Source organism: Lathyrus oleraceus, chromosome 4, assembly GCF_024323335.1.
Source record: "Lathyrus oleraceus cultivar Zhongwan6 chromosome 4, CAAS_Psat_ZW6_1.0, whole genome shotgun sequence".
NCBI lineage: Eukaryota > Viridiplantae > Streptophyta > Magnoliopsida > Fabales > Fabaceae > Lathyrus > Lathyrus oleraceus.
The window spans coordinates 211902495-211914367 of NC_066582.1; the positions used below are offsets into that span (position 1 = coordinate 211902495).

Genomic DNA, 11873 nt, shown 5'->3' on the forward strand with positions numbered 1-11873 from the left:
AGGTTTGATCTTATTCTGCTTACTATGATGTATTCTCTATAATTGTTTGTGTTAAGAGTCTCATGTCGGATGTGATAAGGCTTGGAAATAAATTTATGTGCATGTGTGTGGGGGGGGTGGGAGTGGGGGAGTCTCCACCTTACAAACTGTTTTTTTAGGGTTGAGATTCAACCCAATTTCTTAAAGTTTGTTTCTTAAATGTTTGTTATTGAATTGTAAGATATATATGTGAACAACTAATAAGATGCTAGTTTTTTGTAAGCTACCTGTTTAAAATAATTTTTATTTTCCCTTACTTTCTATTTTCTTTTGTTTTAGAATGCTCTTGCTCCACGTGCTGCAAGATATATCAAAAGCTATGCAGAGAATGATCAATTTGAAAGAAGTAATAAAAGAATAAAGAAGGAAAGTGAACCACCTGAACGGATTCCAAAACGTCGGAAAGCAGAGCATTCAGCTCATGTAACACCAATGATTGACGGAGCATCTGCCCAAGTGAGAAGCTGGTCATATGGGAATTTGTCTAAACGAGATGCACCCCGTTTATCTCGTTCAGTAAGATTCTGTTACTGTTTGCAATAGTCCGTGTTATTTCCCTTTATGAAATCTATTACTTCTGGTAGTAATGTTTTGAAGACCCGATAAATCTGTGTTTCTGATACTTATCATTCTCACTGAGTTGATGCCATTTTGACTTCACCAGCCCCGAAAATGGGGCTAACTAGGCACTTCATTATAATCTCCCTGAATTTTGCAAGTTTGTATGGCTGTAGGGGCAGCACATAGTTGAGCTGAATAAAAATGGAATACTGGGAGTCTCCTAGTTATACCCAAGCTGTTAGGGGGCGAGGCTGAATAAAAATAAATTCAACTTGTTACAGCTGAGCCATGCTAAAAATGTTTATGAAGGTCTACTGACCTTCCCACTAATATAATTGAATACTGTAACTAACTGAACACAGAACGTAAAGGATCTAGAATACAAGATTACACAACAGTGGTGTATGAATTACCAAAAATGCAGATTACAACTTTTTTTTGGTGCAACTAGAATTTTCATAGTAAACTTATTCAACCTTGCAGATACATGCCTCTCTTGTATGCACGTGCTTGCACACATTGCTCATGCTAAGGTTGATTATGAATCAAGCGAGCTAAAATTATTATCATTTATGTCTCCATGTCTGTACCTTTTTTCTTCCTTTCTAATAATTGATTTTTGTGCCAACCTCAGAATAAAAAAATATTCTGAATTGTTTATTTAATAAATCCCTTAACCTAATGTGCATCCTTTTTTTTTTTGCTAACGACGTCTCAAGTTCTAAACTTGTGCCTACAATATACATGTGTATGATGATGTATGGTTCATTTTTTCCTATTTTCCTAATTTGTATATCTTAATGCCATATGCTTATTCCCAACAAAATTACCAGGTAGTGAAATTTGGGAATGAGAGCCAAATCAATTTGATTGCTGCTGAAGTTGGTGGTGCAGTAGATGCAGCTCCGCCCAAAGCACAAGCAGAGGTTACAGAGAACCAGTGCTGATCTTCCGAAGGAAAAGGTTCACCCATTGTTGGGGATTCTATCTATTCTTGCATGTTTATTTTCAATTTCAAATGTTGACAACATTAATTACTCTCTTTCCTTCTATACTTTAGGTGCTTTCAAAAATCCGTAACTACTTGCAGCTTTTGGGGCGAAGGATAGATCATATTGTCTCAGAACAGGAGTCCGAACCCTATAAGCAAAATAGTATGTACTTCATTCCCATTCTGAAATTTGTGTTTGTATAACCTCATTTTCTGGGCAGAGTCTGCTTTTTGCCTGCATGGGTCCCTTTATTTCTAGAACTCCAGTGGTTTCCTATGTATTTTGAGGACTGGCGTTGTCTGCAAGTTATGATTCTTCAGTGCATGATTGTTTTTTTCTTTCTCTTATTGGTTTACAGAAATGATTACAAGATTGTGGGAGTATGCTTCTACCTTTTCCCACCTCTCAGGGGAGAGGCTTCACCAAATTTATTCAAAACTTAAAATGGAGCAAAATGCGGCAGGGGTTGGCCCCCCCTCTCTTCCCAATGGAAACACTAATAATTCTTATTCATTCCCTCGTCATAGGGAGAGGCAAAGGGAACTTTAAAATGGCATGAGCATAAACAAGTCAAATGGTATGTAAAATGGCAAATGATAAATGATTCAAATTTAAATGGCATAAAATAAATGACTTGTAATTAAAAGGTTAGTCAAATGTTAGTTGATTAGATGTTAGTGGAGTTTTGTTTTTCAATTGTTTGAGTCATTCTTTGGAGAATACTCAACCCTCTATTCACAAGCATGAATCCTTGAATCAAGACATCTTCCAAAAGAAGGAAAAAAAGGCCAAGTTTCCACACAATACCATGAAAGGGGGGAGACTTACAATCTCACTTACTAGAATGCTATGTTTTTTAGTCAAAATTTAGCGCCATGTTAAGCAATCGTAATTGGACATATGTAGAAGTCACAACTATCTAAGACCGGGCAATAGAAATTTTGGTGTTAATGCATGTTAGAGATACGGTATAGTGAACCATACTCCTAAAACATACCACACACAAAAAGAAAATGATCAAAGGATGAACTTAATCTCATCCATACTTGTATTGGTTCATCTAACACAAAGTTATTGATGAACCAATTAGCCTTAGGACATTGAGATGTCATTGACCAATGGGAGGGATGGGATAGAAAGGGATTGAAGATGAAGAGGGAGGGGAAATGAGATAAACACAAATTGGTCATGGGAGGAATTTTATCAAATTAAAATCATTCATTCATTTTGGGAGATGAAATGTACATTTCATTAATCCCCTAAATTCAATGATTTTAATCCAACAAAAGTCAAACCAACCTTGACCAAGGCTCAAACACATAGTCAAACTTCACAAGTCAATAAAAATGGCTCAACATAATTTTCACACAATTAAACAATTAAAAATCAAATTAAAATGCATTTAAATTAAATTATGTTTGATCAAAAACCTAAAACCTCTTCCAAACACCAAATAAATGGCCAAAAGATTTATCATAGGTCAAACAAGGTCAAAGGACCTTGGACAAAAAATTTCATTATTTTTTAAAAGTCAGAAATATTTGTAAACAATTAAAAATATGCACAAAAACAATTAAATCATGAAAAATATCAATATTGATCCAAAAAATAATTTTAATTCAGAAAATGAAAGAGGAAAACATTTGAATTTTTTGGGTGAACGTCCCATCTTTTTTGGATCAATAATGAAATTAATATGAATTAATGAAAAATAAGCAATTAAATAGAAAATTCAAAAATTCAAAAAATGAGGAGCATATGATCTCCCTCATTAATTGAGGTGGCAGATCAGATGGTGATAAGCGTGCATTCCACATGCGTCTTGGTCAACTGAGACACACACATCATAATCAAAAGCAATGCCCAAGATTAAAACAATTCAAATGGATCATATGGCTGAGATGCATGCCAACACATCGTCGGAGTCAGAGCTATGGTCTTCTTCTCCGGCGGACCTCACCGGACTGGTCCACCTTCAACTATCACCAAAATAAAAAAGCAAGACATGGATTTATATAAAAAATGCTAAAGAGCTCGAATCTGTCCTCAATTTTGTTCAATTCCAAGTATATGAAAAGATACAGGGATTTAAATTTTGAGGATCATGAACTGAGTTGCTCCGATTTGACCTCAAAGCAACTCAATCTTGTTGCCTACATTGGTAGGACTTTAGCAAACCAACAATCAGTCAAAATGGATGAGAAATGAGGGAGAATCGAAGAAGAAAAGTTTCTGAAATCTCACCTTCGAGGAGCTTCAGAATTGCTTGATCTTGCTTCCAATTTGGCTTGGCTTGACTCTAGAAGCTTGCAGAAGATGATTTGAATGGTTAAAAAGCTTGGACTCTTGGAGTTTCAATCCTAAAATAGAAGGAGAGTTGAAATTCGATTTCTCAAGAAACCTTCAAGATTATCCTTTCAATGGTGTTTGGGGAAGAAGGGGGTCGAAGCTTGGGCAAGAGGGATCCCATTTCTGATCATGAAGGATCCTATTTATAGCCAATGTGAATGATATTTGCACACTTCAAAATTTGGAAAATTTTCGAATTCTCCCTTGCATAGATGCATGGGTGTGTATGAGGCCCATGAAATAATGCCATATGATCCAAGTCCAATGTGCAATATGCTAAAATCATGTTAGAAGCTCATGCAATTGTGTGTGGAAAATGGAACTTGAAATTATCCAAATGGTGCTTCAACTTACACCCATGCACAAGTCCTCCAATTTCTATCCAAATAAGATGATCTTTGATGTTTTGAAAAGGTGAGATCAAGGGGAACAAATTTCATGTTGGACACTTTTTCATTTGAAGCTTGGATCATGATGAATTTTGAGGTGGAAGTTTGGGAAATCAAACATATTTGAAAAAAATTTAAGTCCCAAGTCAAATGTTCACTTCTTCCATCTTAAATAACTTTTTCTAGGGGCTTCAAATGAGAAAAGTTCTTTCATAAAAGTTATATCTCTTTCAAACCTATTCATTTTGGTCATAAATTTGACCTCATTTGAATTTGGCATGAAGGAGTTATTCATTTTAGAAGTTGAGGAAAATCATTTGTTCTATGGTATTGGCCAAAAATGACCTATAATGTTTTCTCTTAGAACATGCATTTTCAAGTTGAATTTGAACTTACTCCAAACATAAAAGTTAAATTAGGCATATTGAATTTGATAATTCAATTTGAATGGCTTTCATCTCATGAAAATTGAGAAAGTTATGGTCTTGGGAAGTTGACCTCCAAACTAGGGTTCAGACAAAATGACCTATAATCTTTCACCATAAAAAATGACTTTCCAAGCAAAACTATCTCTTGACTTCAACATGAAAGTTGTTTGTAATGTCATTTTGAGAAATGTTTCTCTTAGAATCGTTTTCATATGACAAATTTTGTAGGAGATAGGGTCTAGGAAACCCCAGTTTTGATCAGTTGACTTTCTCTGGTCAACCATCATGAATCAACTTGCTAGCTTGACAATCTCTTGACTTTTGGGACTCATGTAGGATCATATATGCATAAGATTATGGAATTTGAATTATACCTTGAAATGTTTTGATCGATTGTTGAAGAAACATGTTGAAGAAGTCACACAAGATACCCAGATGAATTAGGGTTTCCAAGGCAAACCAACTCCAAACTCTTGATGATTCCTTGATCAAAATAACATGTGAAGATCACGGGGATACATATATGATGTCTAGAGCCAATGTAAATCAAATCTTGATTGAGATCATTGCATTGAGGGTCTCAAACCCTAGATATAAACTTGATAGAGCATAGGTGAGCATACACACTACCTACAAAAGAGTTAAACTAATACAATGACATATTTTTGGTATTTTGGTTAGTAAACTAAATAAAAACAAAGTATGATACAATATAAAGTGCTTGGTGACCTCTCCCAATGCAAACCCAATGAATGAGGGGTAAGGAGGATTCCAAGGTGTGATCCCAATGCTAATGCATATGAAGAGATATCATGAGGGATCTTAGGGTCAAAATTGGGGTCTTACACATTCATCTTTAACCATTTTACTATGCATGAAAAGTGGAAGTGATAGTTGCAGGGAGGAGTATGAAGCTCTACTATATCCTCATATAGACAAAGGCATATACAAAATTTTGCATCCTCAGGTAAAAATACTTGTTCATTAGCCATTGATCTGCTGTCGCACACAGGTCAAAAACGAGTAACTAAGAACGGTAGTCTAGCGAAGCGACACTCGAGTATCGTATCGCAAGGACTCTTGACAAATTAACCAAATAAAAAACAAAATAGGGGGATTTCGATTCGATTGAGAGTAAGTGATTATGAAAAGTGATTATAAAAGTGATTATGAAATAAGCTAATATACTATTTTGGTTTCCTAACTTATCATTGGTTAATATAATTTTCATGCCCTAAGCGGATTCTAATCCCCTTTTTATTACAGTAACAATAACAAGTGCATTGATACTAATATATGATATATGTTCCTAATTTCTGAATTAAGCAAACAAATTCCGAATTAAGCAAACGGGTGAAGCACACACGAATTAAGCAAACACGACTATGGAACATATATCAATTGAAATTAATCAACACATATTCTATAGAATTTAAATAAAGCATACAAAACATATAACAAAATATTGAAAGGGAAAAGACATTTGATTGAAAATTAAGAAACCTCAAAGTATTGGCATAAACCGATTACAGTAGATCAACCTTGTGAACTTTAGTTCTCCATGAAATCGTCTAAGAAATATTTTATCTTCCAAATTCAGAATAGGATTACTGTAGCAGTGAAAGACCTAATATAATAAAAGGGAAGTTTGGACCCTTAAGGGATCCGACCCGAAAATTACAAAAATCGGCTCAAACTAACTATTTTAATTAAGTGTGTAACTTCAATGAATTATTCTACCCTCATTCATTCTGACTTTGATTTTGACTTCAACATGAAACTTGTAACTCTTTCTCTTATCTTTCCAACATATATTAGAATGCGTTAATCCGACTCCTATAACTCAAGTTATGATTTGCAAAGTAACAAGATATCAAATAACTATTTATGCTGAAAATGAAGTACACAAATAAAATAAAGACAAAAATTAAATTAAATATAAAAACACACTAAAATAGTAAAAATAATATAATAAATCATAGAGTTGCCTAAGTACAATAGTAGAAGAAGGTGCATCAAAATTCACTGATCAACCATGTATCTGCTAAAGGTTTATGTGGAAAGAATCGATCTAACTCCACCACTAGCATTCTCCACATTGTTTAATAATTGAAATATGTATTTTGGAAGTATACTAATGTTTACTTCTAACGCACCTTCACGTCCTGCAATAACATATAGAATAACAATGATGCATGGAAGACAACAAAAAAGAGCAATGTCAATTAAGCATGCCAAAACAACATAAAAGATAACAAAGAAGACATCAAATTTCAGTAAGATAACAACCAACCAGCACAAGGTTGAATCATTTTCTAGAAGGATATAACGATTCACCACTAGAGACAACCCAATAAAAGTACACCATCCACCAAATGAATGAAACCTAGTATTTATTAATTCACATCGCTTAGTGAACTTGGACAGAGATGACTTCCCTTCACCATCATCACTGCCTATTCCGTCGGAACTGACCCCACCGTTGTTCTCCCTCTGCCACCATCTCGAGTCTCCCCCGTTATGATTATTTCAACACACATGCACACTCACACACACACGTACCCTCTCTCTCTCTCTCTCTCTCTCTCTCTCTCTCTCTCTCTCTTTTCAATGTCAATAAAAGTCTCGTTCAGGGTCGTTGAGATTGAAATGATTTTATGGTTTGTGTGGGAAAATCAAAATGATTTAAGGTTTGATTGCATGAAAACCCTGTAGACTAGAATGAGATGGATTATGGGTTCTTAAAGGCATCAAGGTCGATGGATTCTCATGATGAAAAGGGAGAAAGAGAGTGATTTAGGGTTGTCCAATTTTTCCTCTCAACAACACCATTTTGCTGAGGCGTATAAGGTGGTACAACCTCACGCATTATACCCTCGTCATCACAATAACTCCTAAATTCACCCGAAGTAAATTCACCCTCTGAAGCAAATTTTTTTATGGTAAAAATAAAAAATTCTGGAAGTTTGTATCGAAAATTCCAAAATTTCCGATATTAAAGTTTATTATTATATAGGAAATTTCAAAATTTTCGATCATTATAAACATTTGAAATTTTCGGTATCAACTAGTAAATTTTTAAATTTTGGAATTATTTAGAACATAGAAATATACAAGAAATTTAAAATATACTATTGGAAATTTTCTATGTGTCAGAATTTTAATTTTTGCTTATCGAAAATTTCATTTTTATCTATAAAAAATTTCAGACAAATTTCATTCAAGTTTTAATGTGCCACTCTAAAAGTATGGGGTGTCAGGTTAATTTGGGGGTTAATTAGTTAAAGTATCAACAAATCCAGTAGGCCAGCCACTCATCTTTGAGACTAATACTGAAAATGGCTCTATCAAACCCAATAATAGTATCTATTATATGCAACGGTATTAGGAAAACCTCACAAGGGAGCAGAAAGTAAACACTTATTCTTAAAATCTAGCTGTCACAATCAATTATCATGCATAGGTGCTTCACCCACAATCGATTATCATGCATAGGTGCTTTTGGTGAAGCACCCTAACAGTTTTGTTTAGTGAAGCTTGATTATCTATAAAATGTATTAATATTTTCATTTTAGTTTTAATTAGATATATCATTGCCAATTAAAAGGTTTATGATTTATAAAGTTATTGATAACATGTGAGGGTTAGTTAGAGGGCATTGCAATCACAAAATAAGCGTGAATCCATCTGTGAAAGGGGCTTATTTGATAGGATTGAGATTAAACACGTAAAATGATATGATTAAATTTGGAAGGGTGGGGTTTTAAAAAAGATGAGGGGTGGAGAAAGAATTTCTATATCTTTTAGTTTGTTTTAGTTTTAAAAAATAGGTTTTTTTTTTATATTTTTGAAAAAAGATTTTACAAAAATGTTTTTAAAAATTTATAAATTTTTTATATTTATTTTTTCTAAATTAAAAGACTAATTTTGACATTCTATAATATAAATCTACATTATTGAAGATCAAAACATAATCAAAATCACAATTTTTAAAAAATGTTGTATCTTAAAAATGATTTTACGAAAAACTATTCAAAATAACTTCAAAATTAAGTGATTTTTTGAAATTTTGATATTTAAAAAAAGTTTTGATAAAAGGAAATACCTAAAATAACATTGGTTTAAATGCAGTTTTGGTCTTCCTTCTTTCATTTATAAACTTGTAATCACCATTTAAAAAAAATCAGGTTTTAAGTCCCTTTTTGAATTTTTTTGTCCTTTATTCAGATTGGTCTATGTGGCATGTTCAACAATGATATGACAAATGAAATATTAACCCAAATTAGAATAAAAGTGTCACGTTATTTAAAAACATTTTATTGGTTCATTTAATTTTTTTCTAATTTAAATCATCATCTCAAAACGCATAACGTTTAATTTATTATAACAACAAGATTGATGTATAATTAATTTTGCTAATCTTCTTCCCACAAAACCCACAAATCCATCCCCAAATACAAAAGTTGAAAAACTCTCTCTCTTTCTCCAACCAATTTAAGTAACCCATAAATCTCAAAATCCCATTCTCTAACAAATCAAAATTTTATTAATTCTCTTTCAAAAAATTCACATCTTCATCCCCAAACACATAAACTCAAACATTTATCCCTCAAATTTGAAACCTAAAAAATCCAAGAAACCAAATAAACTAAAAACTCTTTCCAAAAAAAAATTAATCAGAAAATCCCCCAAATTAACACTTTTTATTCCCTAAAGTTAAGATATTATGAATTATATCTTAAAATTAATAATAAATCTATATGTCATAACTCAAGATAAACTCAACACCTAAGTTCTTGAGTACTATACGAATAACATTGATTTATCAATTTGAGGAGATATATATGGTTAATGTTCATGTCATTGATGCTTGTAATGAGAAGAAGGGTTTTTTAGTTTGCACTCTCCGTTTCTTTTTAAGTGTTACTTTCTTGATAATTTTTTGTTTCTTTTTAATTGTCACTTGCAAAGTTCAAGGTAGTATTAAATGCATTTTTGTCAAAATTACCCCTATGTCATTATTACAGAAAGAGAAAAAATAAAATGAATATAATAAATAATTAAGTGTATTATAGGTAAAACAAGAATTATTGTTTAAAAAGTAACAATAATGATTAACTTTCTCGGTATGCGTAAAAAGTTAAAAAGTGACACTTAAAAAGAAACGGAGGGAGTATTTTTTGATTTTTTATTTGAATTTGTTGGAGAAAGGGATTTGGAATCTTTAGGTTGGAGGCCTGGAGAGACTTTTTTATTGTTCTGCCCCAAACATGAAAATTAAATCCCAAACCACCTTAGTTTGAAAATAAGTTCTCAGGATGCCCCTTTTGGAGAAGGACCTCGTTCAATAAATGGATGAGGCATTGCACAAAGTTTGACCATGAGGAAGCTCGACCATTCATTGGCCGAGTGGCCTTTTGGAGAAGGACCTCGTCCAATCAATGGATGAGGCATTGCATAAAGGTTGACCATGAAGAAGCTCAACCATTCATTGGTCGAGTGGGTAAATGTTTATTTATTTTTTGATTTTTTTTTGGTTTATTTTAAAAATTTTAATTAATTTATAAACCATTGACATTTAAATAATAATTTTATCGCCCATGACATTCATTGGCCGAGGGATGCCACTATTAGTAGACTCTCGTCCAATGAATGACCGAGTATTTATGTATTGAATTTTTATAAGTAGCTTGATGTGCAAAAACATAATTCAGTTCACCTACCAATCTGCTTTTGTAATAATATCTATATGAGATCTTGTGTTTTATGAGCAAGACAAAAAAATCAATGTTTTCCTAGATCCACAATGGAATTTCAAAACACTGATTGCAACCATAAACACTGATTTTCAACAGTTGGATGAGTGTCGTATGAAGGTGAGAAAAGTAGAGTATCATTGTCCATACATAGAGTTGACTAATGCAAGCCCTGAGGGTACATACATATATTACTTGAATCATATAGAAAATGATTAAGATGTTCAATGTATGTTTTCAGCACATAATGGTGAAGTTAACAGAGGAGTTAAATGTCTACTTGTGTTGGTTGTTATTGTCGATTAGTTTGTTGAGAAGCTTTATGTATTTAAGTTGTTGTGATTGTACTTTGTAATCAGAAGTCTTTATTATTAAATATATTCTTTACTGCTTGTTCCAGAAGACATTATAAATACATTAATAAAGATAACATAATACTTGCTTAAAAGATGATATTAAAAAACAACATAATCATCTAGAGGGTCCTGCCACATTTGGACATTTTCTACGCATATGTCCTACTGCGCGACAAATCACACACCTTCTATTTTCCTTTTCAACGTTGTCCATTTCGGTTCTAATCCGGGTGCTGGTTGAGCTCTCTTTCTTCCTTCTTCTTATAGATTCATCTTGGCAAATAGTAAATCCTTCATATCGTGGTCAGTTCTCCTCATGGGGAAGTCCAAGGAAACTTTTCTTGTAGTCCATGAATATGTTAAGAATTTTGAACACGTCTGGTATGTGAATGGGGTAGTCCCGACATATACTAGAATATGTTGCGATTACATGGGAGCAAGGTAAGTGAAATTATTGAAATTTCCCACAATCGCACCATTGTTTCCTTAGAGCAATGCTGAAAATACCTGTTGGTCGACCATCATTCTGATTAATCTTTTCATGGACAATGAAATAGAATCTCTCGCGATCAAATTGCATGACATTATGAGTGTTAGATTTAGTGACTTCTTCAACCATTCCCTTATTGCAATTATCTATGAAAATTTGCCCAGAAGCCAACATTTTTGTCCACTGATGGCCTATTTTACCAAAGAGTGATCCCAATCGATAATAGGTAGACTAAACCAATGCAGTGATTGGTAAGTTTCAGGTTTCTTTGAGTACTGAGTTCATTGCTTCTGCCAAGTTAGTTGACATGTGTCCCCAGCGTTGCCCTCCGTCATCCTTGCCTACTTCTCCCGAGGGATGTTGTGTATCCATGATAAAGCCTCAATGTTTGTTTTTCGGATCTACCTGCGATAGTAATTAAATTCCGCCTATGTCAACGTATAACCTGTGATAAAAATGTTATATAAAACATAATAGAAATGAACAAGTATTTGCGGTAACTGAAATTTATAT

The 11873-nt window shown here is 33.2% G+C and overlaps 1 pseudogene; it reads right to left on the reverse strand.

The window, feature by feature from the left end:
- Nucleotides 1–5600: 5600 nt before the first annotated feature.
- LOC127136711 (E3 ubiquitin protein ligase RIE1-like) lies at nt 5601–11534 on the reverse strand (annotated as a pseudogene).
- Between the last annotated feature and the right edge of the window lie 339 nt (nt 11535–11873).